The sequence below is a fragment of the Ambystoma mexicanum genome, chromosome 10 (genome assembly GCF_040938575.1).
Source record: "Ambystoma mexicanum isolate Mex_15411 chromosome 10, UKY_AmexF1_1, whole genome shotgun sequence".
Taxonomy (NCBI): Eukaryota; Metazoa; Chordata; class Amphibia; order Caudata; family Ambystomatidae; genus Ambystoma; species Ambystoma mexicanum.
This window is the reverse complement of record NC_090932.1, coordinates 1,174,488,727-1,174,515,572: the sequence shown is the minus strand read 5'-3', so window position 1 is coordinate 1,174,515,572 and position 26,846 is coordinate 1,174,488,727. Positions and strand designations below refer to the sequence as shown.

General features: G+C 46.2%; 1 protein-coding gene across 1 annotated transcript in view; it reads right to left on the bottom strand.

Annotated features, from left to right (window-relative positions):
- The window catches only part of LZTR1 (leucine zipper like post translational regulator 1), a 692,494-nt gene that overhangs the window by 417,575 nt on the left and 248,073 nt on the right, over positions 1-26,846 (bottom strand). The gene's annotated exons all lie outside the window — the stretch shown is intronic.

Genomic DNA, 26,846 nt, shown 5'->3' with positions numbered 1-26,846 from the left:
AGATACAATAGGAAACACAGTCATGGGCCAGTGCAGGTCCCAGGACATTCAAAATCCCCATAGGAAACAAATGTAACAGTAGAAAAAGCAGATACTATCCAAAGTTATCCTGTGGCAAAGAGGGAGATACAGTGATTTAGTGTTCTAAATCAGATACCAAATCCCTGGAAAAACTTTAAAATCACTAAGTTGCTCCTACAACTCAAGGACCCCATGGGAAACCTAGGAAAAAAAGGCACATTCAGTAAAGAGCCTTTTACAGTAACTTTCACAGAGTTGTAGTGTAGATGTTCCGAAAAGGTTTTCCATTACAGAACAGGACAAATCCAACAAGACTACAGAGGTTATGGGGAAAATCTAGGAAAATTCAAAATAATTACCTTCATGGCGATTCCAGTACTCTTAGTCCTTGCTTTCGCTTCTTCATAACTGGTGGAGCATGCCTGCAAAGCAGGCTGGATGAGGAAAAACGATTCTCCAAAAGAGAATTCTGTCCAAATGGATTTTGGTTTGGGGCCGGTATGCCCAAGCATCGACTTGTGAGCTAGGCCCGCTACCCATGCATCAACAAACATCACCTCGCAGTTCTGTCCGTTTTCTCCACTGTGGAGTTCGTCGTACAGCCTATGCTTATAGAGGATGGCTGGGAGCGTATTTTTGAACGACCAAGAGCAAGGGCTAAGAGTACCGCAATCACCAGGACAGTCATTTTTTCATATTCCAGCATCCTGCTCTCCCCGATTCCCAACTGGTTGGGAGACCAGACTGTCTAGAGCCAAATATCAGGTGGAGGAAACAGCAAATGCTCAGCTATGTTTCAAGGAAAGAGAATGTGCGGGAACTGTTGGTCAAAGGAAGCATCTTTTTTTTTTAGAAGTTGCGTCCATAGAGTTGTGACCGAGGTGGCTTCCCTGCAGATTTCTGCAATGGAGGCATGTCTCTGGAAGGCCAACGATTCACTTAGCTCTGGTGGAATGAGCGGGAAGCCTTTTAGGCACTTGAAGTTAGAAAACTCAAAAGCTGTAAAAAGGCAAACGATGAAAGCTATTTTATAGCTACATTAGCCGTTTTGCAATGGTAGCTTTGGCCGCTTTGTTCTATTTGTGAAACACCACCATAGGTTATGAAAAGATGTTCAGATTTTCTGATTGAATTAGTTCTGTTAAGATACAATTGTAGGGTTTTTGCGATTTTGAGATTGTTCACACACACCTCTGCTGAGGAAGTGTGAGGTCTGTGATGGAAGAACTGAAGAACAATTTCTTGATTAAAATGAAAATCAGAAAGAACCTCGGCCATGAAAGATGGGACTGTTTCTAGGACAACTATGGAAGGTGATATAAAATAGTTTAAGGGCTTGAAGCTCGCTTATCCGTCTAGCTGTCACTGGGATCAGAGATATCCTTGTCAGAGAACGTTGTTTCCGATTCTCCACCCTCCCCTAGCTCCTCACCTTCTTCTTTCCTTTCCGTACCCTTCTCTCCTTTTCTTCTTGGTCGCTCCTTTTTTTTGTGTAGATAAGGACGGCCACGGAAGGAAGCCACCATGCTACCCGAAAAGGGTGCCTGGGGCCCCCCTCTGGGAACGCCAAAAAGGGGAAAAAGCCCTAAGGCACAAAAAACCCCTGAGCGACCCCTGAGATGTAGTCTTGAGACGGGGCCAGGCTGAAGAGATGGTCAGCGGAGATATTCTGGAGGAGCTCCGGAGGAAGGCAGTCCAAGAGGTAAAGGGTGATCACAGGGAGAAACCCAGTTCAAGAAAAGAGAACCAGGAGAAGTCGGCAGTCCAATAGCAGGCCAAGATCCGGTACACTGGGAAGCAACAGAAGAAGGTGTCCAAGCGGTAGAGTAGACAATCCGAAATCAAAAGGCCGGGGTCCGGTACACAGGGAATCCAGCAGGAAGATGAGAGGAAGCAAGGGAGGAGACTGGTACAGGAAGACAGAAGGGAGAAAAGGTAAGGAACACAGAGTGAAGGAAAGATGGGACGGGGGGTGGGCTAGAAGACTGGAAGGAGAGCAAGGGGGAATGAGAGGAGCGGAAACAAACAGGGGGGAAAAGCTCAGAGCAATGAGGAGCAGGCAAGTAAGAGGAGGAACGGAACACGATAGGGATCGGGGACCGACAGAGAAAATACACAAGCGTGAAAGCTGCAAAAGCACAGAGCATAGAGCACTCTCGGAAAAGGAAACCGTAAGCGGTGCAACGTGTCCGCGATCCAGAAGCAGGAGGCTTTAAGCTTCCGAGTCGTGTCAGCGCGCAACACTAGAACAGTGCTAAAGGAGAACGTGACGGGTGAGCGGAGCGTGTGACAGGCTAGTATCTGCGCCGCCAGCGGCTCCACCCGCCTCGCGGCATGACCGTATTCCCCCTCCTTATGGCTCCTCTCCCTGGTTTACCTGGATGAAATAAATGAAATTTGCGCAGCAGGGAAGGGGCTGTAATATGGGAGATGGGTTCCCAGGAGTTCTCCGAGGATGGGAAGCCTTTCCATTGTACCAAATATTCCAATTTGCCTCTGCGGTACCTGGAGTCGCAAATCTGAGCTACCTCATATTCAGAAAAATTGACTGAACCCTAGAGCAGAATGTAGAGAGTTATTGTAGGAGAATTCAGCCAAAGCCAATAACGAGCACCAATTGTCCTGCTGGGAGTTGGCAAAGCACCTCAGGTATTGTTCAAGAGTTCCATTTAGCCGCTCAGTTTGTCCATTGGACAGCGGGTGAAAACCCAAAGTGAGAGCTCTTTCAATACCCAGCCGCTCACAGAGGGCTTTCCAAAAGCGGGAGGTGTATTGACTGCCCCTGTCAGAGATGATTTTAGAGGGCATTCCGTGCAATCTGAAGGTATCTTGGAGGAACACTTCAGCCATTCTGGCGGCTGTAGGGACTCCGGGCAAAGGGGAAAAGTGAGCCATCTTGGAATATGAATCTACTACCACCATAATACACGTGCATCCCTGAGAAATGGGCAGATCCACTATGAAATCGGTTGAAACAGAGCTCCAAGGGCCTTCAGGTACTGCACAAGGTTTAAGTAATCAGATCGGTCATTGGCGGGAAGACTTGCTTCGAAGACAGACGATACAAGACTGGACATAACGATCCACATCCTCCTTCATTCTCGGCCAGTAGAAGTGTTGTCGTAGATACTCAAGGGTGCCTGTTCCGCCCCTATGGCCTCGAGTTTAGAGTCATGACACCTCCTCAGGGCCTTCTTGCGAAAGGCGGGGGTGGGTAAGTAGAGTCTGCCCATTACCAAGTAGAGACCATCTCTTATTTCATACGCCAGATCCTTAGGATGTCTCTCAACCTCAAAACGCCCTCCCGACTCTTCCTTTACCTGTCTGAGAAACGTGGAAACCACTCCGATACAATTGGGTTGAGGGAACATACGTTCAGGAGGAGAGTCTGATTCTGGTGAATAATCACAACGACGTGAAAGAGAATCTGCCAGCACATTCAATCTCCCAGGGATGTAAGTGATGTGGAAATCAAATTGGGTGAAGAAATGAGCCCAACGGGCATGTCGAGTGTTATAACACTCGAATTGCTTCAGGACCTGCAGGTTCTTATGGTCGGTCCAGATAGTAGATGAATGTCTGCCTCCCTGAAGGAGATGACGCCATTCCACACAGGCAGATTTTATGGCTAGTAATTCAGGTTCGATTACAGAGTAGTTTCTTTGACTGTTGTTAAGAGTCTTCGAGAAGTATGCGACTGGATGCTCTACTCCCTGAATTTCTTGGAGTAGGACAGCTCCTATGGCTGCTGATGAGGCGTCGGTTTCAAGGACGAAGGGCAGATCTTGATCAGGCTGTAGTAAGATGGGTGCAGTACAAAATGCATTCTTAAGGTCTTTAAAGCTGTCTTCAGCCTCAGCAGATCATCTGAATGGGTTCGAGGACTTCTTGAGAAGTGAAGTAATGGGTAGGATCTTCTGAGAAAAATTAGAAATGAACCTCAGATAAAAGTTAGCCAAACCCAAGAATCTTTGGATTTCTTTTACCGAAGAGGGTGAAGGCCATTCTAGTATGGAAGACACTTTGTTGGGATCCATTGAAATACCCTGGTTAGACAGGATAAACCCCAGATAGGGGATAGACGAAGCTGAAAACACACATTTAGCGAGTTTGACCGATAGATGGTTATCTCTAAGTCTTCGGAAAACCTCCTTGACATGGCCTTCGTGTTCTTCAGGACTGTTTGAGTATACTAGGATATCGTCGAGATATACTAGAGTGGTTTGACATAACAAATCAGAAAACAGTCTGTCCATAAAACGTTGAAAAACTGAAGGTGCATTCAACAACCCGAACAGCATCACTTGATATTCAAAGAGTCCGAACGGAGTCCGGAAGGCAGTTTTCCATTCGTCTCCTTGCTGTATGCGGAGAAGGTGGTAGGCGTTTCTCAAATCAAGTTTGGTAAAAATCTTGGCTCCGTGGACAGCTTGTAGGATTTCTGTTATCAAAGGCATAGGATATCGATCCTTCACTGTGACCTTATTAAGGCCTCTATAGTCAATGCATGGCCTCAATTCCTTGGATTCCTTCTTGGAAATAAAAAACATGGAGGCCCCTGTGGGAGACTTTGAAGGTCTTATGAGGCCATTGACCATGTTGCTGTCCAAATATTCTCTGAGATATTGTTTCTCCTCTAATGACAATGGAAACATTCTGCAGAATGGTACCAGAGCTCCCGGAGTTAATTCAATGCTACAATCCTCAGGACGATGTGGAGGTAGCTCGATGGGTTTCTTCTCTGTAACTACCTCCGTAAACTCCATTAGGTAATGGGGCAAGCAATGGACGGTCTTGGTCTCACAGCTGTTAGTAGTCTTGACAGTTTCAAATTTTGGTTCGGGTAAACACTCAGATTTGCAATAGGTGGACTGAAAATTCAGTAAGTTTCTTGACCTGTCAATATTGGGGTTGTGCTTGCGTAGCCAGCATATTCCCAGGATGATGGGGAAGTGTGCGGCTCTGATGTCAAAAACGATCCTTTCTGAGTGTTGTTGTATCGACAAGGTAAGTTCTTCTGTGGTGTGGGTGATCAAGCCAGAGCTCAATGGTTCACCGTCCACCCCTTCTACTTTCTGGTCTTCTTGTTTGGCAATTCTTTTAACACCCTTTTGTTCAGCCCATTGGGTATCTATGAAATTGCCGGCTTCCCCACAATCCAGTAGAGCCAGGGTAGTCACTTCAGTTGACTCTAATTTAAGAGTAACTGTGAGAACCATCAAACGGGAGTCCTCAGAGATTTTGGACGAGGAGACAGATAGAGCAGCATAAGGACTTGGACCAGCCCCTCAGTAGTGAGTCCCAACACTTACCGAGGGCGAGCGTTTCCCAACCTCCTGAGTGGAACATCTGGACAGTCTCGTAACATATGTGTAGATGCCCCGCAGTACATGCACAGGCCGCCATCCCTGCGCTGTTTGCGTTCCTCTGGTGTGAGCGGGGCTCGAGTTGTTCCAATCTGCACTGGCTCTTCCTTGGTGGTTCGTGGGAAGGGTACGGACGTAGCCGGGTGAGTTTCTGAAAGAGGGGGTACATTTATCTTGGTTCTTTTCTTTTCCATGCGTCGTTCCGTTATGCGGAAGTCAATTCGGAGGGTAGCCGTCAGGAGTTCAGCAAAGGATACAGGTCTTTCAATCCTGGCTAGCTCATCCTTTAAGTCTTCTCTCAGACCTCGCCGGAAAATGGCATACTGAGCCTGCTCCTGCCAACCGGCTTCGGCTGCCACCTGTTTAAAGGCGGTAATGTACGTCAGCAGATCTGAATTTCCTTGACGGATATCAAGAAGATCTTCTGATGCCAAGAAAGTGCTTTCTGTATGCAGAAAGGTCTGCTGCATCAAAGCTTTGAACGCGTCATAGTCCTGCAGGACTGGGTCAGGCTGGTTCACAAGCGGGGTGGCCCATGCAAGGGCGTTACCTGTCATATGAGTGATCATAAACCCCACCTTGGCGTGGTCCGAGGCAAAGGTTTGGGGGCGAAATGAGAAGTGTAAATTGCAGGCATCCAAGAACTCTCTGACCCTTTTTGGTGAGCCATCAAACTTGCCCGACACAAGGGGAAGCGGTGGTAAGTAAGTCGAGGGTCGTTCTCTCCCAGTCATCCTTTGCTGTAGGGCGGCATTAGCGGCCTTTAGATTCAGCATCTCCACGCTTAGACTCTTAACTGCTGCTACAAGTTCTTGTACTTGCTGCGGCGTAGCCATCGTGATCTCACTCTTTTGGCGTTGCAAACTGTCACTGGGATCAGAGATATCCTTGTCAGAGAACGTTGTTTCCGATTCTCCACCCTCCCCTAGCTCCTCACCTTCTTCTTTACTTTCCGTACCCTTCTCTCCTTTTCTTCTTGGTTGCTCCTTTTTTTTGTGTAGATAAGGACGGTCACGGAAGGAAGCCACCGTGCTACCCGAAAAGGGTGCCCGGGGACCCTCTCTGGGAACGCCAAAAAGGGGAAAAAGCCCTAAGGCCCAAAAAAACCCTGAGCGACCCCTGAGATGTAGTCTTGAGACGGGGCCAGGCTGAAGAGATGGTCAGCGGAGATATTCTGGAGGAGCTCCAGAGGAAGGCAGTCCAAGAGGTAAAGGGTGCTCACAGGGAGAAACCCAGTTCAAGAAAAGAGAACCAGGAGAAGTCGGCAGTCCAATAGCAGGCCAAGATCCGGTACACTGGGAAGCAACAGAAGAAGGTGTCCAAGCGGTAGAGTAGACAATCCGAAATCAACAGGCCGGGGTCCGGTACACAGGGAATCCAGCAGGAAGATGAGAGGAAGCAAGGGAGGAGACTGGTACAGGAAGACAGAACGGAGAAAAGGTAACGAACACAGAGTGAAGGAAAGATGGGATGGGGGTGGGCTAGAAGACTGGAAGGAGAGCAAGGGCAAATGAGAGGAGCGGAAACAAACAGGGGGGAAAAAGCTCAGAGCAATGAGGAGCAGGCAAGTAAGAGAGGAGGAACAGAACCCGATAAGGAGGGGGGACCGACAGAGAAAATACACGAGCGTGAAAGCTGCGAAAAGCACAGAGCGTAGAGTTCTCTAGGAAAAGGAAACCGGAAGTGTTGCAACGCGTCTGCGATCCGGAAGCGGGAGGCTTTAAGCTTCCGAGTCGCGTCAGCACGCAACACTAGAATGGTGCTAAAGGAGAACGTGACGGGTGAGCGGAGCGTGTGACGGGCTAGTATCTGCGCCGCCAGCGGCTCCACAGGCTCCACCCGCCTCGCGGCATGACATTAGCATAGGTAAAAGCAACTAAGAAGGAGGTCTTCCATGTAAGAAGATCAACGTCGCAAGACACCAATAGTCCGAAAGGCTTCTGCATAATAGCTACCACAACCACGTTAACATCCCAATGGGTAACCGGTTCACTGAAGGGTGGATAAAGATGAAGGAAAGCATCACAGTGACTTCTCACAGCCTCATTCTTTGTGGAGAAACTCACTGGGAGAGTCCAAGTAAGTGGCAATGGCCAAATGGTAGTGCTTGCAGGACTGTATGTGAATGCCTGTAACAGCTAAGTAGGTTGTAAAAGATCAAACATTAACCATAGGAGCCCAAAGAAGATTGATATATCCATTTGCTTTTATATTGCCTCCTAGTACAATCTCTTTCCTTGCTGCGCAAATAATGGCAATGTTGGCTTCAAAAATCCTCAAGTTGGTTTAAGCTAGTTCTTCAGGAACCAGACGCTCAAGTTAAGCGATGGAAGGCAAGGGTTAAGCACAGCTCCCCCTTGCTGGATTAGAAGGTCTTGAGACTTCAGCAAAATCTAAACAGTCAGTTGAAGACGAAAAGCAGGTCAAAGACCCATGTCTGATGGGGCCAAAAAGGTGCTATCAGAATCTGACAGCATTTGTGCACTCCCAAGAAGGTATGAAGAGGAAATGGGGAAAATGCACAGCAGGACTTCGCCAACCATTCCAGACTGAAAACGTCCTCTATTGAATCGAGACTCATTCCCTGCTATGAAACATATGCCCAACAAAGACAGTTGCTATCCGTCGCAAACATATCATATGGCTATCCCATTTCTGAAAGAACGGTTAACAGTCTTGCTGATCTCCCTATGGTGTGGGGCTTGACTTAGCCTGTTCAAGGCATCCACTTTTGAGTTTCTCTCACCGTCCAGAAGGGATGCAACAGAGCGTATTTGGTTCAGGAGACATCACTCCCAAAGTTGGCAGGCTAAGAGGCAAAGAGTCGTAAAGTTTGTTCCTCCTTGTTTAATTAAACACTGCCGTTGTAGTGTTGGTAAACACCTGAACCACTTTCACATGGATAAGTGGAAGGAAAGACTTCAGTCTCAAAGATGGCTTTAGTTCCAAAACATTTATGTTGAGCAGCATGTCCCAAGAATTCCACAAGCCGCATATTGTGGTGAACTTCACAAAGTCCTCCCCACCCAGAAAGCAAAGTCTATTTTCACAGAAATCTAAGGAGAAGGTGGGGGGGAAGGACAGGAGCCCCTCTGTGGAGATTCTCCTCTAGGCTTCACCGAATAAGAGGACTCTGGACCCCTTTTGGGATGGAAATCTTTAGAGTGAGGATTTAAAAGATGGTTAGAATTGGGTAGTAGATGGAAACTTACATCTTACGTCTTACATGATCGTTTCAACCCAGAGGAGTGTTAAAGCCTCTGCACCATCCTGAAAAGACAATCGTTATTCTTTGGATCGCAAGTCCTGAAAGAAGGTGGAACCTAGCACTTTTTGCTAGGAGGTTGAGTCTAGCTTCCTCTAAGGTCCCGATACTGCAAAGCCAGCACACTTTGAGGCCCACTGCTTCAGTACGGGGAAGCCTGAATTTGTCTAACTCATCACCCTCTTTGGGTTACGCCCATCAGAGGCAGAACCACAGGCCTTATTTGGCACTGTGCTCAAACACAAGAAGCATAAACACACTCCCTTTCCCCACTCATTCCTAACCTCCCACCTTTTAGCCCTCATGCATTTCCTCTATGCTTCCCTAAATTTCCTCTCCTCCCATGTACCTGTAGCCAGTTGAATGGTTTGGAGGGCAGGTGAAGTATGGATCAAAGCAGAACAGAAGATTATATGTATTTGACATAGTGGCATTGAAGGGCGTTGGAAAGGCGGTCGACGCCGTAGGGTGGTCTATCCCAATTTTTAGACTGGTGTTGAAGTAGAGTGGGGAACTGCATCCAGTGGGGAGGAATGGGTGCAGCATTGGAAAGTGCCTATGGGGTAGCCGGTTGCAGTCTGCAGAAATCTGCATGTGGGACTGCTGATATGCCTTTCAGGCTAGGGCTATGTGAGATGGGGCTGTGATGTATCTGGGCAATACAATGTTAGTGGTGTCAGATTTGTACTTATGGCTAAGTTCTTGCATGTTATCATTGTAAATTCTGCTTTATTACGTCTGTCTAATCACCATTCTTGCAGATCTGGTCTGATGTCGGTCTTTCTTCTTGAGAGGCCATGATGTGTGACTTATGGTTAATGAGGTTCAGAAAAAGTAGCTTAAATGCTGATGCAGAACATTTAAGCTGCCTAAAAATAGTTAGCTGTTCTCACTCACTGACCCTATATTTGTCTTAAAGTAGGAAATAATTCACAATAATGGATGGCTAGTGACGATTTGCAGGGCCTATTCCACCACTTCTCATTCACCTTGTTTGTCTACTCCACTCCTCTGCCTGGCTAAGTGACTCCCTCTCAAATCTCCAAGCACCTTATACTACACAAACGTCCAACACAGACAGCTACTACAGGCCTAGCTGATACTAAAAGAACATTATCGAGCTATGACAACTTCTCCTCTTTAGTCCTATTACACCATTTGTGAACTGGAGGGCACCAGGGAGTAACATGACACACAAAAAGAGTATGCAGATCAATGTAAACGAGAATATGGCAAAAGCAGGGCTGTTAAGTGGGTGATGGGAGCAGGGTGGCAGGTGTGCAGGGGTGGGGTCAGGCGCAAGGGGCTTTGCAGCAAGAATAGGGGTAGTAACCTTATGCGGGAGAGAGGCAGAGAATGACCTTGCGAGGCGGCCATTTGCAACATTGCTTTTATTTTAGCGCTATTTGGACACATATCAGTGGGAAACCTTATTCAAAGCACTTTAGCTTTCAGATCATGGGCTCCCCCTTCTGAATAACATATCAGCAAATGTCTCTGGCAAACCCAAAGTAGCATACTGGCACACAGGACCCAGGTACTTCAGGCCTGCATCCATCAACATAACAGCTTAAACATCTGCCTCTCCTGCTATCCCACCAACAACCCACACCCATGCTCCCTCCTTGGTTACAGAGCCACATGCAGCAATGGCAATAAAACGATTAGAAGGGCACTAGAAAACACCACTTACTAAGTAAAAATATAGATAGATGTGCATAGATAACCCATTTTATGTTTTACTCTCAGGGCTCTGCCATACAGCAGGTAGAGTAACTGCTTCTTAAGAAACTATGCCCCAAAATGGGTAGGAAGCTTGTGGGCTACTTGGCAGTTCAGCGAATTTAGGAGGGTAAATCCCATAACCATTTTCCTGTGTATAGATATGGGTGGCACCATCCTATACAAAATACCCATGGTCAAATGCACCTTACAATTACGCGGAGAACTCTCAATACACAATAGCATGATATGCCTTGCTAACTTCTTGTGCCATTGTTACTGCATCTAAAGACAGATCTAATACACATACAACCCAAATGAGTTGTACCTATGAGCTGAATGCCCCATATAGTATGTGCTTCCATGCATGAAGGTCTATTGTTCTGCAATAGGGAACGCTTTTAAAAACGTCCAACATGAGTCCACAGGTTGTATGGTTATAATAACGTATGGTGCATTAGTTCATTTGGTTCTACGTTATTACAACTAAGTAAATTACTTTGTGGTAATTCACTTAGTTGCAATCACTTTGAATTGTTTTTTTTCGAAATTTTATTGGGGGATCCCTCCATGCTCCCCATTCACCCTTCACTACCACACCTACCCCAAGCTACCCATTTTACCCCTTAACCCTTAAATACATGTACCAAATTCGAAATAATTTGAAGTGTTTGCAACAAAGTAAATTACCACAAAGTAATTTACTTTGTTGAAATAACAGAAGAGCGTTGATTCATGCAAAGCAAAGTATCCACACATAAATTTACTTGAACCAAATACCTCGAGTCCAGTACAAATCATAGATGCATGCATGCCATGCAACTCCCCTCACCTTTGCCCACTGTGACGATAACTAGGATCAGGGAAGTGACTGGTGGAGCATCCAGTTCAGAGACTGCAGTGACTGAAATGTTTTAAAGCCACATCTCTGTCGGTGTACTGTGTCTATAACAATCTGACATATCCCAAGAATGCACTGCAGCTCCCATTAATAATCACCAACAAGTAAGGTACAAGCATAGGAATCGAAACGGCACCTGAGCACTTGAATGTTGGTGTTACATCATTTTAGACTGGATAGCATCCACCGAGAATATATAGTATGCCCAGGACGTCATCATTTGACTTGGTCTGCTTGCTCCCACTTTTCCTTATCCTCACTGAAGCCCCTTTTGTGCACTCTCTTGTACCTTTGCCACGTAGCTACCAGACAGCACCACCATTGCATCACCTCAATCTTATTTATTTTATTTTTGTATTTTTTTGTTGTATGGTTAATACAATCAACCTTTAACAATCAATTCATAACGAGGCAACAATTTACAATTAGGTTAAAAAAAGCAAAAAGTAAAAATTAGTAAAACAATGAATTCTATTTCTATTCATCACAGCTCAAGTCATAATTAAAATCCAGCATAAAATCCACAAATGAGAACAGAGATTCTTACATTACAGTTCAGAAAATTGACTTGTAAATTATAGATTCAATGATTTAAGGAACCCGACAACTGCAATAACACAGGAGGAAGTGCTTCCAGCCAGACACAAGTGCCAAAAAGCTTCAATACCAACAGACTGAAGTGTAGATAAATATTTTCCAAAATATCATAAGCAAATATCCTCCAGGCATGGACATTCAGTAACCAGATGAAAAAGAGATTCAAGTATACGTGGTGAATGACAAAAAACGTCAGATGGATTGTTCTGAAGAAATGATACAGTATCGAACAAGAGTCCGTTTAGTAAATAGGAGATTCCAACGAAAACATAGGAAGATGAAACTGGTGAGCCTGTCAGGAACGATGCATAAAAAAAAGGTGCAGTAATGCCCAACTTTTTATAATCGGTACGAAGATGGCTTAATGAGGAGTATGAGTGCAACAAATTAACTGTTAGTCCAGTCAAAGTAATTCAAATATGTTTTAGCATATGTTGGAAGATTCACAATATATACAGGTGTAGTATTGATGTTATTAAGTATAAATATTGCATCTATCCTTGATTGAGCAAACCCAGACGCATCCCTCAGTTTGCAACATTTTGTTGAAATGCTCAAATAAAGAGCCCTTGGTTGGACATAGAGGTTTCCACTCCGCTCTGGCCTCTAAATATATTATGCCAAGTTCGTAACGTATGGAAGCAATCGGTAGGGACTTAGGAAGTCGTAGTGTTTTCCACCATAAATGGGCCTCAAGGGCTGGAAGACTCTTACATAGACTAGGAGGATAGTTTTCTATGCTGTAAAGCAGTTTAGGGACCAGTTTAACATCATACAAGGATATCACAGGTTTTAAAGAAAATGTACAGTACCTGTGATCGACTTTTAATAATTGAGAAGACATTACACATTGATGAGATCCTTAAACAATTGTTTCTGTTTACCTATACATGGTTTGGTTTAGATCACAAATCCCAAGTAAGTCATAGATGATACTGTCTTGATTTTTGATCCCTAATCCTCCACGAGTATGAGGTCTTTTTACTAAGTTTAGAGAGTTGTAACACCTTTCTTCTCAGGGTTTACTTTCAACGAATGGGTTTCAACATTGCTAACAAAAGAATTTATCAGGCGTTGCAGTCTGACTGCAGTGCAGTCAATTAATATATAGTCGTCGGCGTATGCTAGGGAGTGTGGTCTCAGATGACCTAATTTGGGCAAAGCCAAAACTGATGATTTTAGATGGTTGTCAATATCTGCAAGATATAAATTAAAAAAGGCAGGAGGCCAGCACACAACCCTGTCGAACTCCACATGCAGTCGGTAAAGGTCTTGAAAGTCCACCCGAGTTATTCAATCCTACTTGTATACGAGTTTTAGAATACAACCCTACAATGAGCCTGAGAAGATCAGAAGGAATTCCCCAATTTTGGAGCTTAAGCCAGAGCTTATTTTGATCGAGTGCATCATATGCCGAGCTTAAGTCAAGACAAGCAATAAATATGGACGGATACTTTGCTCCCCAAGCCAGATGTAGCAATTAATTGACCATCAAACCATTTAGCGGGGTACAAAAGTGGCGCCTAAAACCAGTTTGCCATTTGGCCAAGATTACATTTTCAAATATCCAAGCTTCCAGATGTGATAGAAGAATTGCAGCAAATACCTTGCTTTCTGCGTCTTGGATTGTAATTGGGCAAGATATCGCCTCTTTTATAGATTGGAATGATAAAGGCAGATGACCAAAGAGGAGGGAAATGTCCTGTAATGATTATGTTCTGATAAAGTGTTGACAATACTTGGGCCCAAAGAATAGGATCATTCTTAAATATAACATTGGAAAGCCCACTGGGACCTGGGGCACAAGAGGAACTTAGTTTTAGTAGTGTGCATCAGACCTCTTCAAAACCAAAGTGTTCACAATTAATGTGTCAGGCACCATCAAGCGAGAAATGCAAGATGAAAGACTCATAAGTAGACTTAGAACAAAATAGGTCCAGAAAGTGGGCAACCCAAGCGTGTTCAGGAACTGCGTTAATTCGTATGAAAGATGTGTTGATTCCAAATTGTTCATGAGTTTTCAAAAGGCACTTGAGTTCTTATTTTTAAGACAATTTAACATGGATTCAGAATCCATCTGTAGCCTTTTAGCTCTGGTGTTTTGGGTCCAGTTCTTATACGACTGACGGATCACACCAATACATTTTCAAGCATCATGCACGAGAAGTCCAGGAAAAGATTTAACATATCTGATTTTATTTCTCATTGCTCTTCTTCTCAACACTAGTTCTTTATTGTAAACATGAGTATGTTGTGGAGTGTTGCCCCCTGTTGGTGAACTTTGCCAAAGTTGCATGCTTGCCCTGCTCACCAGAGGTTATCATAAGGGAACTTACAAAGGTGTCAAAGTGATTAAAAGTAAATAATCACATTGCTCATTATGTGAAAGATGTCTCAAGAGACGAGAAAGGATCGTTTACCCGATCCGTTAGGCCATCATGCCATGTGATTCTATTTCCAGCGCAATTAACAATTGAAGTGCTCGGTGCCATTGCGAAGGTTTGATTACCATCTAAATGAATATCAAAACACATTTCTAATATCACTCTGAGTAGTCCGAGTAACTGAGAAATTGGTACATTTGGATTGTAGCCAGGGGCTAACAAAAACATAATCCAAAGTGGAAAATGTATTTTCATTTGATCAGGTAAAGGCTAAAGCTGAGGAAGAAGTGAACCAGTCATTCATCAGTTCTAGCCCGAGGCCATTCATATATATCTACCACCTCCTTCCATTACCCCTGTTTGAGGACCACACTCCTTTCTTTCCAACTTCCTGAAAACGCTCCGGATTAATGCAATTGGAATTTAAGTCACCAACTATTATTAATTTCCCACTCGGATACACATATGTGACCAATCCTCTTAAGAACACAGTTAGACAAGAGAGAAAGGAGTCACATTTTCTGATTTTGCAGTGCCAATAAATGTTTACAATTAGGTAATTAATTAGGTGTTCCATATTTTGTTGTATATGGGTGGCCAAGATACCAATGCATACTTCATATGAGCTCAGAATTGTGATGGTAGAGGATGAACGAATGCCAGTGATGAGGTTGCCAAAAGATCGACCTAATAAGCCTGGTTTAGCTGGTTGGCAAGAAAGATGGTAGCCATCCGCCATGTTTCCTGTAGAGCAAAACAGATGAAGAAAATAATTTACTTCTAGATTTGTCATTGGTAAACAAGTGTCCATGGCATCTTGTATTCCATGAAAATATATTAAGCTGTCTTTTGGAAGTAGTGTTGCGAGTAGCAGAAATTCACTGTTTTTGTGACGCTTTTATTAACCACGAACAGTCGTTTTTACGCTGGGAACTTTGGATCATTTTCTTTAGCGACTGGATTTCGGCAGATGCCATAGATGGTTTTCCAATCTCACAGGCTTTATAAACTTTAGCTTGGGACCATGTATAATGCGAAACATCAGAGCTCAAGATTCTGAAACTTTCCCTTTCATTCATGATGTTAACAAAGATGAACTTTGACTTGAGATAAAGAAGAGAAGATATTTTCTGGCAAAAGTCCCTCAAATAAGATAACATATGGGTGATCAAGTGACTTTTGGTTTTTTTCAGCGATATGATCCATGTTAGATACTTGCAGATTTTGTGATTTTCTTGCGCTGTATAGGTTTGAATTTGGACCTGCCAAAGCACAAGTAGAGGGACTTTTCAGCAACTGTTAAGATATGTAGGGCATACTTTGAGATTGAGCAAAATCTACACAAACTGAAGAATTGAGTAAGGAACAAGTTACTTACCTGTAACTGTTGTTCTCCAGCATGGGTCTGGCATGGATTCACATGCTCATGAATATTCCCCGTCAGGCTGGGAATCCTCGGTATAGAAAAAAGAAATCGGTATCAGTTTCGTTTCTGATCTGCCTTTCTTAGTAGTAACCAATCACTGGTCTCTGGGTCATACTGCCCCCAGCCAATGACTGCCCTCTCCCTAAGCCCCTCCCCTGGCAGCCATCCTCAGATTTGGTAGCACGTGAAGTGGCAGTATGACCAAGTGGAGAGCCGCAGAGGGGTAGGAAGGAGGGTTCACATGTGAATCCATGCCAGACCCATGCTGGAGAACAACAGTTACAGGTAAGTAACTTGTTCCTTCTCCACCATGGGGTCTGGCTTGGATTCACATGCTCATGAATATAAGAATACATAGCAGTACACACATGCACAACCACGGGAGGTGGCAAGGCTCAACATTAAGCATTACATAAACTTAACATTAAGCAACTCTTACCTCTTCACCGGGCCCACCTTCAGGGAACAGGTTGCGCAGCACTGCTTGGCCGACTCTGGACTCCTCCCTGGAATCCCGGTAGACGCAGTAGAATCTCGTGAAGGTGTGCGTCAACCTCCACGTAGCATCCCTGCAGATGTCCAGCAGGGGCACACCAGACAAGAACGCTATGGTAGCAGCGATCGCTCTGGTTGAATGGGCTCTCGGATGGCCGGGCAAAGGTCGGTTTGCCAACTGGTGACAGTGCATGATGCAGCCGGAGAGCCATCTGGAAATGGATGCCTTCGAGAGGGCCTTCCCCTGGTTCATAGGTCCAAAGTTCACAAATAGCTGTTATGTCTTCCGAAAACTCTTTGTGCGGTCCACGTAGAACTTCAGCGCTCTAGCCACATCAAGCGAGTGCAAAGTCCTCTCGGCCGGCGACAAAGGCGACAGGAAGAAAACTGGTAACAGCAAGGGCTCGTTGAGGTGGAAGTCCGACGGCACCTTGGGCATGAAGGAGGGCTGCGTCCTGAGCACCACCCTTGTATCGTGAAAAGTCAGGTACGGAGGTTTACAGGAAAGAGCCTGATCTCTCCCACCCGTCGTGTGGAGGTGATGGCCACAAGAAATGCTGTTATCCACGACAGGAACTTCAACGGTGCCGAGTGCAGAGGCTCGAATGGCGCCCCCATGAGCCTGGTCAGCACCACGTTGAGCTCCCATGCCGGGGCCGGAGGCTTCACCGGCAGGAAAGAACGGAACAGTCCCTTCATAAACTCCTGCACCAGACGATGAGACCACACAGATGATCATCCCATAGTTCTGGTGTAGCGGGAGATCGCTGCCAGATGTATTTTGATGGAGGCACGGGTCAGCCCCGCCTTGGCCAGCGACAGCAAGTACGGCAGCACTTGAGGGGCCGTAATCCGCAGAGGGTTAATCTTCTGTGCACGGCACCAGACAGAGAACCTCTTCCATTTCTGTTCATAGCAGTTGAGAGTTGAGGACGCCCTGGCCTTTGCAAGCACCTCTGTGCAGTCCGCCGGGATAACGTACCCTCCAAACTCTAGTGCTCCAGGAGCCAGGCCTGCAAGTTCAGGAACCTCGGGTCATGATGGAGGATGGCGCCTCCTTCTCTGGAGAGAAGATCTGCATCCGTCGGTAGCTTGATTGGGGGGGACGCTGACAAGTCCAGAAGGTCCGGGAACCAGATCTGCCTCGGCCACGCCGGTGCGACGAGTATCATCCTGCACCGGGACCTCTTGAGTTGGTTGACGAGTTGCAGTAGCAATGGAGGGAACGCATACAGGAACAGGCCGTGCCAGGGGAAGGAGAAAGCATCGCCCATGCTCCTCGGCTGGGGAAACCTGTTGGCGAACCTCTGGCTTTTGGAGTTTGTCGCCATAGCGAACAGGTCGATCCGGGGTTTGCCCCTTCGTTGGAAGAGCCGATCCACTTGGTCTTGACGCAGTTCCCACTCGTGGCATGAGCGCAGCTCCCTGCTCAGCGAGTCGGCAATGGTGTTCTTTATCCCTGCCAGGTGGAAAGGCACCAGAAACATCCTCTGGGCCACTGCCCAATGCCACAGCTCCTGGGCCACCTTGGATAAGGCCAGGGACCTGGTTCCTCCCTGCTTCCGTATGTAGAACATCGTGGCGGTGTTGTCAGTGAAGATCCTCACCACCTTGCCCTTGAGGGACGGGAGAAAAGACTTGAGAGCCCAGAACACTGCTCAGAGCTCCAGAATATTGATGTGGGGTGACTTCTCCTCGGGGAGCCAAAGGCCTCTCGCGTGTAGATTTCCGGTGTGCGCTCCCCATCCTTCCAGGGAGGCATCCGTCGTCACCGTCTCCTGATGTGCTGGGGTCTGAAAGTCTGTGCCCGCCGCGAGATGCACGCGAGTGCCCCACCACCGGATCGCTTGGCGGAAGATCTTGTTGAGCGGGATCTTGTCTTCGAAGCTGCCCGCTGCTTGTATCCAACAGGCGTCGAAGAACTCCTGTAGAGGGCGCATCCGCAGCCTGCAAAGGCGTAACAGGAAGATGCAAGAGGACATCATGCCGAGGAGGGATTTGATGGATCCCACCTTGGCCACGTCCGTGGCCAGCAGACGCTGCACCTTTCCCAGGATGGCTTTCGTCCTTTCCTCCGACGGAGAAGCCAGTCGCGCCACTGTATCGAGCTTTGCCCCCCGAAACAGTGCGACCTGCGATGGAAGTAGGTGGTATTTTGGGAAGTTGATGGAGAATCCCAGATCCTGGAGCAGTTGGATGGTCCTCGCAGTGTGCTCGACGGCAAGCTCCCTTGTCCTTGTCCGGATGAGCCAATCGTCCAGGTAAGGGGTAAACATGGATCCCCTGCAGGTGCAGCAGCGCCGCCACAGGTGCTAGGCACTTGGTAAAAACCCTGGCGGTACATCGAGGTGCCACCGCCGAATCCTTTGGAGGCACCTTACTTGCCTCCGGGGCTCCGAAAGGGCGGTAGTTGTTGCTGTAAAACTCCCAAGGCCCGTGCCGTCTCTGTGTCAGCTTTGATGGCCTGACGAGATTAATCTACTGTTTTCCCAAACAGGTTGTTCCGTTGTTCCCGTCGAAGGGCATGTCCATAACTCTGGTTTGCACGTCCTGGCGGAAATCAGTTGCCTTGAGCCATCCCCGTCGTCGAAGGCAAACACCGTTGCCCAACTGAAGGAAACCAGTGTCGGCGATGTCTGTGGCTACCGTTATGGCGTGATCCGACACCACCTCTCCTTCCTGCAGAATCTCCAAGGCCTCAGCCCTCTTGTCGTCTGGTAAGAAGTCCAGCAGGGGAGCAATCTTGTACCACAGCTCCCTGTCGTAGTGGGCCACGATCACTAGGGCGTTGGCCGCCTTGATCGTCGCCGCCGACGAGATGACTCGTCGCCCCATGGCATCCAGTTTCTTTCCCTCGCCGTCGGGTGGGGAGGTAGAAGCCGAAGCCGTCGCCCCCACCGCTTTCTTCTTGGCCGCCGCAGAGACAAACGAATCCAGGGTCGGCTGGGCCATAAAGCATAGGTGGGTGGAATCCGGGACTCGGTACTTCTTCTCGTACCGATCCCTCTTGGCAGGAGCCGTGGACGGGTTCTTCAGGACCGCAAGCCCTTCGTCTCAGATATCATCGAGCAACGGTACCGCGAGGACCATCTTTCTCTTGGCCTCCCGCCGTTGGTAGAGGAACCCTTCCTTCTTCTGTTCCTCGGGGCAGAGCTGGAAGAGCTCGGATGCCCTGGCAACCATGGCATGGAAGGAGCCAATTTCGTCGGGCGGAGAAGCCCGAGGGGTGGTGATGGAAGGTCTAGCCCGTCGTCACCGCCGTCGTCATCCGTCCCCGAATCCGTCGCCGTGTCATATCTGGGCTCCGGAGAGGGAGATGAAGGCTCTACGGGCCGCAAGGGCTGGAAGGGTGGGGGGAGGATGAATTCTCCTCTGCTTGTTTGGCAGACTTCCCGACGGGCCCGGTTCTGTCAGCTCGCCCGTCGGGGTTAGAGGCAACCTCGTCCTTATCTCCCTGCATAAGGTTTGGATTGCCATCAAAATGGCCGCCAAGCTGTCCTGTGGCCCGGGCGTTGGTTGCGGCAGACTAGATGGCTTCTCCTCCACGTCGTCGCCGTCTTCGCTCTCCTCGATCACTTCCTGAGGATCTCTCCCCTGGGATCGAACCTTCTCGAACCTGAGGTCTTTCACGACTTCAACCAGCTCTTCTTCAGAGCTGTATCCGTGTCCGTAATGGCCGCCGCACCCCCCCCTCTTTTTCCAACTGGGCCTTGATGGGGGTCTTGTCGATGGGCTCGAAAGAGGATTCCCTCCGCGGCGGAAGGGCAACTCTGGGCCCCAAGGTCGCCTCCACTGGGGTAGCCTCCACAGGCTTCGCCAGGGTCACCACGACTCCCTCGATAGAGGCCTTAGCCGGGTGAATCAAGGCCTTCACCACCATGGGTGCGTTTGAGGACTTCACCTTGTGGGGAGGGTCACCGCCTCGCTCCCCCTCAGCCGATTCCTTCGAGATCGACAGGGGCCTCTCCAGAAGCTTGCCCGGGTTCTCGGATTTCCTCTTCCCCGAGCCAGAGTGTTGGCTCGCGGTTGATGGCGTTGGTGAAGGCGCGCCCTGCCTGGCAGCCAAGGAGCCCGACCCTTCAGTGCTCCCGGTGCCTGCGGACTCGCGGAGCTTTGCCTTTTGTTGGGCCCCCGTCGCCGGGGCGCCCTCACAGGACTTAGAAGACCGCTCTGACTTCTTCTACTTCTTCTCACCTGTTGGGCCATTCTCCAGCCAGCTTGCAAGTTGGGTTCGGCGGTCCCTCATGGTCCATTCCGACAGGTTCTTGCAAAACGCACAGTCCTTTTCCACATGCGTTTTGTCCTCATGAAGGCAGTAGAGGCATCTTGAATGCTCATCCTCCTTGAAAACATTCTGTAATCCGCATCCAGGGCAGTTCCTGAAGAGCTTGGATCCGGGCGTCGAGCTTCCCTTGTCCTGCGCCATGTCCACGAGGTAGGCCTCAGTCTTCCGGAATCCTCAGAGAAGAGTAACTCGACAAACACTTCACCCTTGAGGGGCGTAGTAAAATTCCGAAAAGGGTCCCCGTTGATCGGAAGTAGAAACGGCGGAGCTTCAGGCTCGATTGCCCGAAAAAATGACAAACTCTTTGAAAAAACGCAACACGCAGTAAGAAACTCGAGAGCTAAAGCACGAGGACTCCCAACACTTGAACGTGCAGTAAAAATCTGAGGATGGCTGCCAGGGCTGGGGGCAGTATGACCCAGAGACCAGTGATTGATTACTACTAAGAAAGACAGATCAGAAACGAAACTGATACTGATTTTTTTTTCTATGCCGAAGATTCCCAGCCTGACGACGGGGAATATTCATGAGCATGTGAATCCATGTCAGACCCCATGCTGGAGAAAGATGGATACAGTGTTTTAATGTAACATTTTCGTCGTGTCATTTGAGTTTGCCAATTTGTTTGCCCAAAAGCAGGTATACTGTTGCCTAATTCTGTGGAAGTTAATTCTGGGGATATCTCCATTCCAATTAAGGAAATGGATCTAGGGACAGACATACCCTGTATTAACGATAGAAGGTCTTGATGACTAAGTAAATAGCTTTGGGGTGTAATTATTAAGATTAGTGCCACGTCCAGGTTGTGATGATGGCAACGTCTGTGATGCACTTGTCATTGTGCTCACAATGGGAACAGAGCAGTGTAGATTCTCTAATGGCCGAGTAGACATCTCTACGTTCCACCCAGACAATATATGGTTATATTTGGACGAACCATGTGACACACTTGTATTTGAGTTCACATTGGGCCTGTAGGTCATCTCTTGCATTTTTCCTGGACCTACTTAAATGTACCCAATATTGCCATCTTTATCTGCCTCTCTTTCCTTGTTTATAGTTGAAGTTACACTCTATTTGTTTTTACATGGAGGCGGTTTATATCGACCCTCTGAGACAAAACCACTTTGACATGGGCTGTTTAAGAAAAGAGGATATACATTTTCTAGATAGATTATTATTCTTTGTGATAGAACGTATATTTTTGGTTTTCATTTGTTGGTGGCATTTTTTCATAGTAGGTTGTTTTGTGGTAGATAGAAGTGGTTATTATAGGCAGCGAATAAATGTTTGTTATAGAGCAAGAGTCCTCTGTATTGAGATCAACCCAATACAGTAGTGTGAGATACCTGAAGGTGTCTAACACGTTAGTACCTGGGGATCTGTTATGCAGGTGGTCAGGACACAGCCTTTGCTTTTGGATCCATTTCCTTATGGTGGACCAGTGCGGGAGGATCACCTGGGTGATGGGCTCTCATGGAGTTGAAGTGGGACACTGGATGGTGAGACGCAGTACCCCCTTCCCTGCAATACCTTTGCCACATCCTACCACATCCTACCAGGTAGGATACTTAGGAACTCAACCCTCGCTCCCACTTTCTCAACACAAACACTTTCTCACTGACAGCACACTATGAGAGAAAACGGACTAACACCCGAGCCGTATACCTGAAATGTCTCAATACAATGGTCAGGCAATTACTGATCATTACACATACCTGACTTCCATCACGCTTCCCCACACAGATAAAAGGCAGAGCACGAAAGCACACGAGGAAGCAGCAGTTCCACAATGTCAGTTTAATACAAAACCGAAGAGGATTGCAAGGAGGGAAACGCCCTTGACCTTTTCAACGCAAGACAGTTACTTTCATTAACCTTTGAGAATAGGAACCTAAGACCAGGAATAGAGGCTGAAAAATCCTGCATTGTGTGTCTGCGGTACCCCGGGCTCTCCTGAGACGATAGTTAAGGTGGGGATAATCATTTGCCGCTTTGGTACTGTCCTTGGCTCCTACAACAAAGCAGCACCATTGAAGTCAGCACAGCCGGTGAGATGGGGAAACTGATACCAGACCGGTCTGTGTCGAAGCCAAGGTTGAAAGCGGCAACACTGTATAAGTAAAAACCGAAGAGAAACAGTGTATGAAGCGTATATGGCAAGCAACACGAGCACAATTAAACCAGCAGATGAGTGATGGAACTTTGAAGCCAAGATACAATACCGTAGACAGAGTGGTTCGGCACCACGTGGGTGCTCATTCGAAGGTCTGTGCTAGGTATCCAGCTGGCAAATATGACAAGGAATTGTGAAATCGAAGTGGTCGTGCAATGGGTAAACCCATCTGCACAATAGAAAGTCTTCGATAGTTGATGAAATCGTGTAGGAAGTTTGTTCGAGCCCGCGGAGGGAGTTCAGCTAAAAGCTTTTGGTTAAAGCAAGTTTGTGTAAAGTTACGAACATTGTGTTAAAAGGAATCTGAGCCCAACTGAGGGGGATCCGAGATCGGAGCCTGACTGAGGAGGTTCCGGGGTGAAGTGAGTCACCCAAGAAAGAATATTATATGAGCATTGTGAAAGAGGATCTGAGCCCGGCTGAGGGGGATCCGAGGTGAATAGTGAATCGCCATAGAAATGGAGTACTTGTGAAAATCTTAAAGAGAAAGGGAATGATTGTTTGTTTGTTGCATCAGGCCTTCTGAATCAAGATACTTTGTAAGGCAAAGAGACGTGCTCACGGAAGCCCATGATGCTAATGTTTGAACTGCACCCATGTGCTAGAGAAGCCAGAGTCTGTGCTTAGATCGAGTGTACTGCCTTGTCCCGTGCTGAAAACGTGGGGAAGGGAGGCCAACGGCCTGACCATCCAGACATATCATTTTGTGAACACTTCCTTTGTCATAAACATTGTTTCCCACACTATTTGTATTTAGAGGTAAGGATTGGCAATAGGTTTATTAGCATATGCCTTTTTATTTTGACAAGACGCCACTAGGACTGCGTTATTATTTGATGGTCGTAGCTTGCTCCCATCTGTAGATTTAGGATCAGATAGGTGTTTTTCAAACCCTCTTTGGAAGTTCAATAACATCCTTGAACTGTGATCACTTGTGTTTGTCTTACTGTTGATACCATGCCTTCCTTACACTAGGAGGATCAATAGGTGTTAAACACACAACATCATCATCATCATATGTACAAACAGCTGTCTATTTAGATGTAGGTTTAGGAAAAGATGGTTTGTTGGACACAAGTGTGGCCATGATTGGAGCATGCAAATTGATATTAGTTTTGCGAGTAACATCATTAACACAATTAGTATTGTTGGTTCTGATTCCCCACCTCAAATCATCGTTAGAAGTTGTTTGATCGATCACTTTTGTTGGATGACAATTGTTGTTCAAATAGAAATTATTTTGCGGCAATGTGTAATTTGATATTGTCAAACTTGGCTAACAGAGATTCAAGAGCAATTGAATGTGTGTTTGCCTCCAACTATAGGCCTTCATCGAGCGAGACCAAGATGCATAGTACTTGAGTGATCACAATTAGCATTTGGTCAGATGGAGTATTCCGTCTAAACTGCATAGCCGAAGTCATTGACGAGAGTCGTCTGGGTTGAGCGGTCACTGGAGAGGAATCAAAAAAGGAATCTGTACGTGAAACTGAAATGTCTGGAGGAGTATCAGCAAAACTATGCTCAGACAAAGTTGACTTAGAAAAATTCTCGTCGGCCATCCCTTGCGCAATTTGAGGAGTTGATTGAGATGTAGATAAGGGAAGATGAACCTGGGGTATATGTGGATGTATTCAATTTATGTCCACTTTTCGTGGTTCTTAATGGAAGAAAGAAAGATGTTATCAAATTATTTGGTTTTACTTGCATTGATGGTAAGTGACTGCCCAGACTAAGTGCCATCGACAATGCATTATCGTTAGCCAAGGTATAGAATTGGTAGTATGACAGGGCTTAAAAGGGTTGGAGTTAATATCGGGAGAAGGAGGAAGAGGCAAATTCGCTAAGATTTCTGCATCAGAAATGTCTCGAGTTCTTCCACTGCATGGAGGTAATGTTTTTCCACTGCGGAGTTCACACAGGAGGACATTGGTTACTTCCAAGCAGACAAAACAAAAGAGAAAAAACAATTGAATTGTAATGTATCTACTCGAAAAAAGGTGGACGGTATGCACAGTAATAAAGGGCTATGTGCTTGAATCCAAGGCACACACTCCCAGTGTCTGTGTAATACGTTAAAAAAGTAATAGAGGAATCCTTTTCACTCACGCTCCCATGTGACTTAGTAATATAATGATCCCAAACACATTGGAGAGACGTTGAAGGACTATGGGCATAACTTGTACACTCACATTCCCAAACCACAAAAGAAAAATATTGGTCAAGAAGCAGCACAAGGGTTAAAGGCAAATGTTCTACGGACTAGTTGGCAATTCCACACGCCAGTCCCATAGAATGTGTTTAAAGCAGTCACTGGAATTAACTGGATAGATAAGAAGTTAATCCCTCACCACAGCTTCTCGCACCAGCTCCGTCTTCGCCTTCCGACCACTGCACAAAGCGCACACCGCTCCGCCCCGCGCAGCGTTGGCGATTATAACTGCTTCTGCTAACTCTGCCCCTCAGCGTGGACCGCCTCTAAAAGGCACGATGAAAGACTCCACTTCACTGCCTCTAAGCCACACGAGCACACATAGCTGTGTAGAGATTATAACCTCTATTTTATGTCTTGGTGACTAATGAGCTGGTAATAAAATGGCTCTGAATCTAACAGATACATTTTTCCAAAAACACTTTCCACTCCATTGGATGCTGAACAGCCAACTGCTAGGTTTCTCATTAACCACTACATTGGAAATCAAGATGGTGAGAAGGATGAATGAGCAGGAGTGGTGTACGTAGCTTTCTCCCTGAAAGCACTGCAGTAACAGATGCCTTAGCCATCAGCTTGGGCTGGAATCAACCAATCAAAACAGAGTACACATATATGAGAGTTACTAATGAGTGGGAGGCATCCTACTGTTGTGCCGTGGCTGCAGACAACGCGCAGGACGCTCCAGTTGCTGGCCAATCTAAAAAACAAAATTAGGAAGAGCCACTGCTGCCTATAGACTGTTGGTATTATTCCCTTGTGGATGTTTGTTATATTATACCAAGAATAGTACCACTCCCGTTTCCCTGTTGTAATAAAAGATTTACAGAAGAAGCACAGTTTCAGGTGACAGTTTGTCACACTTCCACTCTTGCACCTTTGCTTGGCTGCTTACCTGCACCTTCAAATGGTTTCTGTTGCCTTGAATCTAATTGAAATGTACATTAGTTGGACGGTATGCCCTTTACACGAATCCAAAGGGAAGTGTTACAAAATTTCCCGGCATAGCGAAAAGGTATACCTTTCGCTCATAGGAGAAACCTGGGTAAATAATTGAAGTCTTTTTACTTCAACAGGAATTTATGCCGGTTTATTGAAATTGAAAAACACAAAGCACACACCTCTATTTAAAGGGATACTCTCCTAATGTAGTTGTCTGCAAATTCCAACAGAAAGACACTCCTGCTCCTGAATGTTGTACCAAAATACTATATCTACAGTTTGTGAATAATGCTCCAACTAAAGGATAAACAGTAATCTAAAAAGACTAGCTGTAAACAGTATTTAAGAAAAAAAAATGTAATGCATAAACTGAGTATTCACTCCATATTTAAAGCATGTGCCATTAAATAACTGGTTCTCAATCATAATGTATCCATGATCTTTACTTCAGAGGAACTTATTCGTCATGATATATCAATAATCTTCACTTTAGATAGGCCTTGAGTTTTTTTTTTAATATATATTCGCCACTGCTTCTCTGTGACAATTATTTGAGAAGCTGTGAATGTGAATGATTATATGAACTTTTAATTGATGATTCTGCTGTTTCTGTTTGTTCCTAAGTGGCTCCTGCCTACCTTAATTGTATGAAGTTTGATTAAAAAAAACATTTTGTAATTGCATAAGTCATGGTGCTTTTTCCATTGAATCAGTAATTCTTATGGACATGTGGCACCTATGAATTCAAGGTATTCAAATTTAAATGCAATATTCAGAAACAATCGCTGTTTGTTTTGAAACTCGTTTAAGATAGTTTTTTAATAGATCAGTTATAGAAATAATGTAAGCCCTACTAGAGGTACATGACGCATTATTCATTGTTGATAATATTTCAGTGCTTCTTCTAATTAGGTATGAGATTCACGTTATTAAACTACATGTAGCATATTGCTTTAATATGATAAAAATAAGTTAAGTATTAGATTCCCTATGGCATTAGTTACTCATCGGAACCTGCAAGTCCCACCCTGCTACGTACGCGTCTCGCGATCTG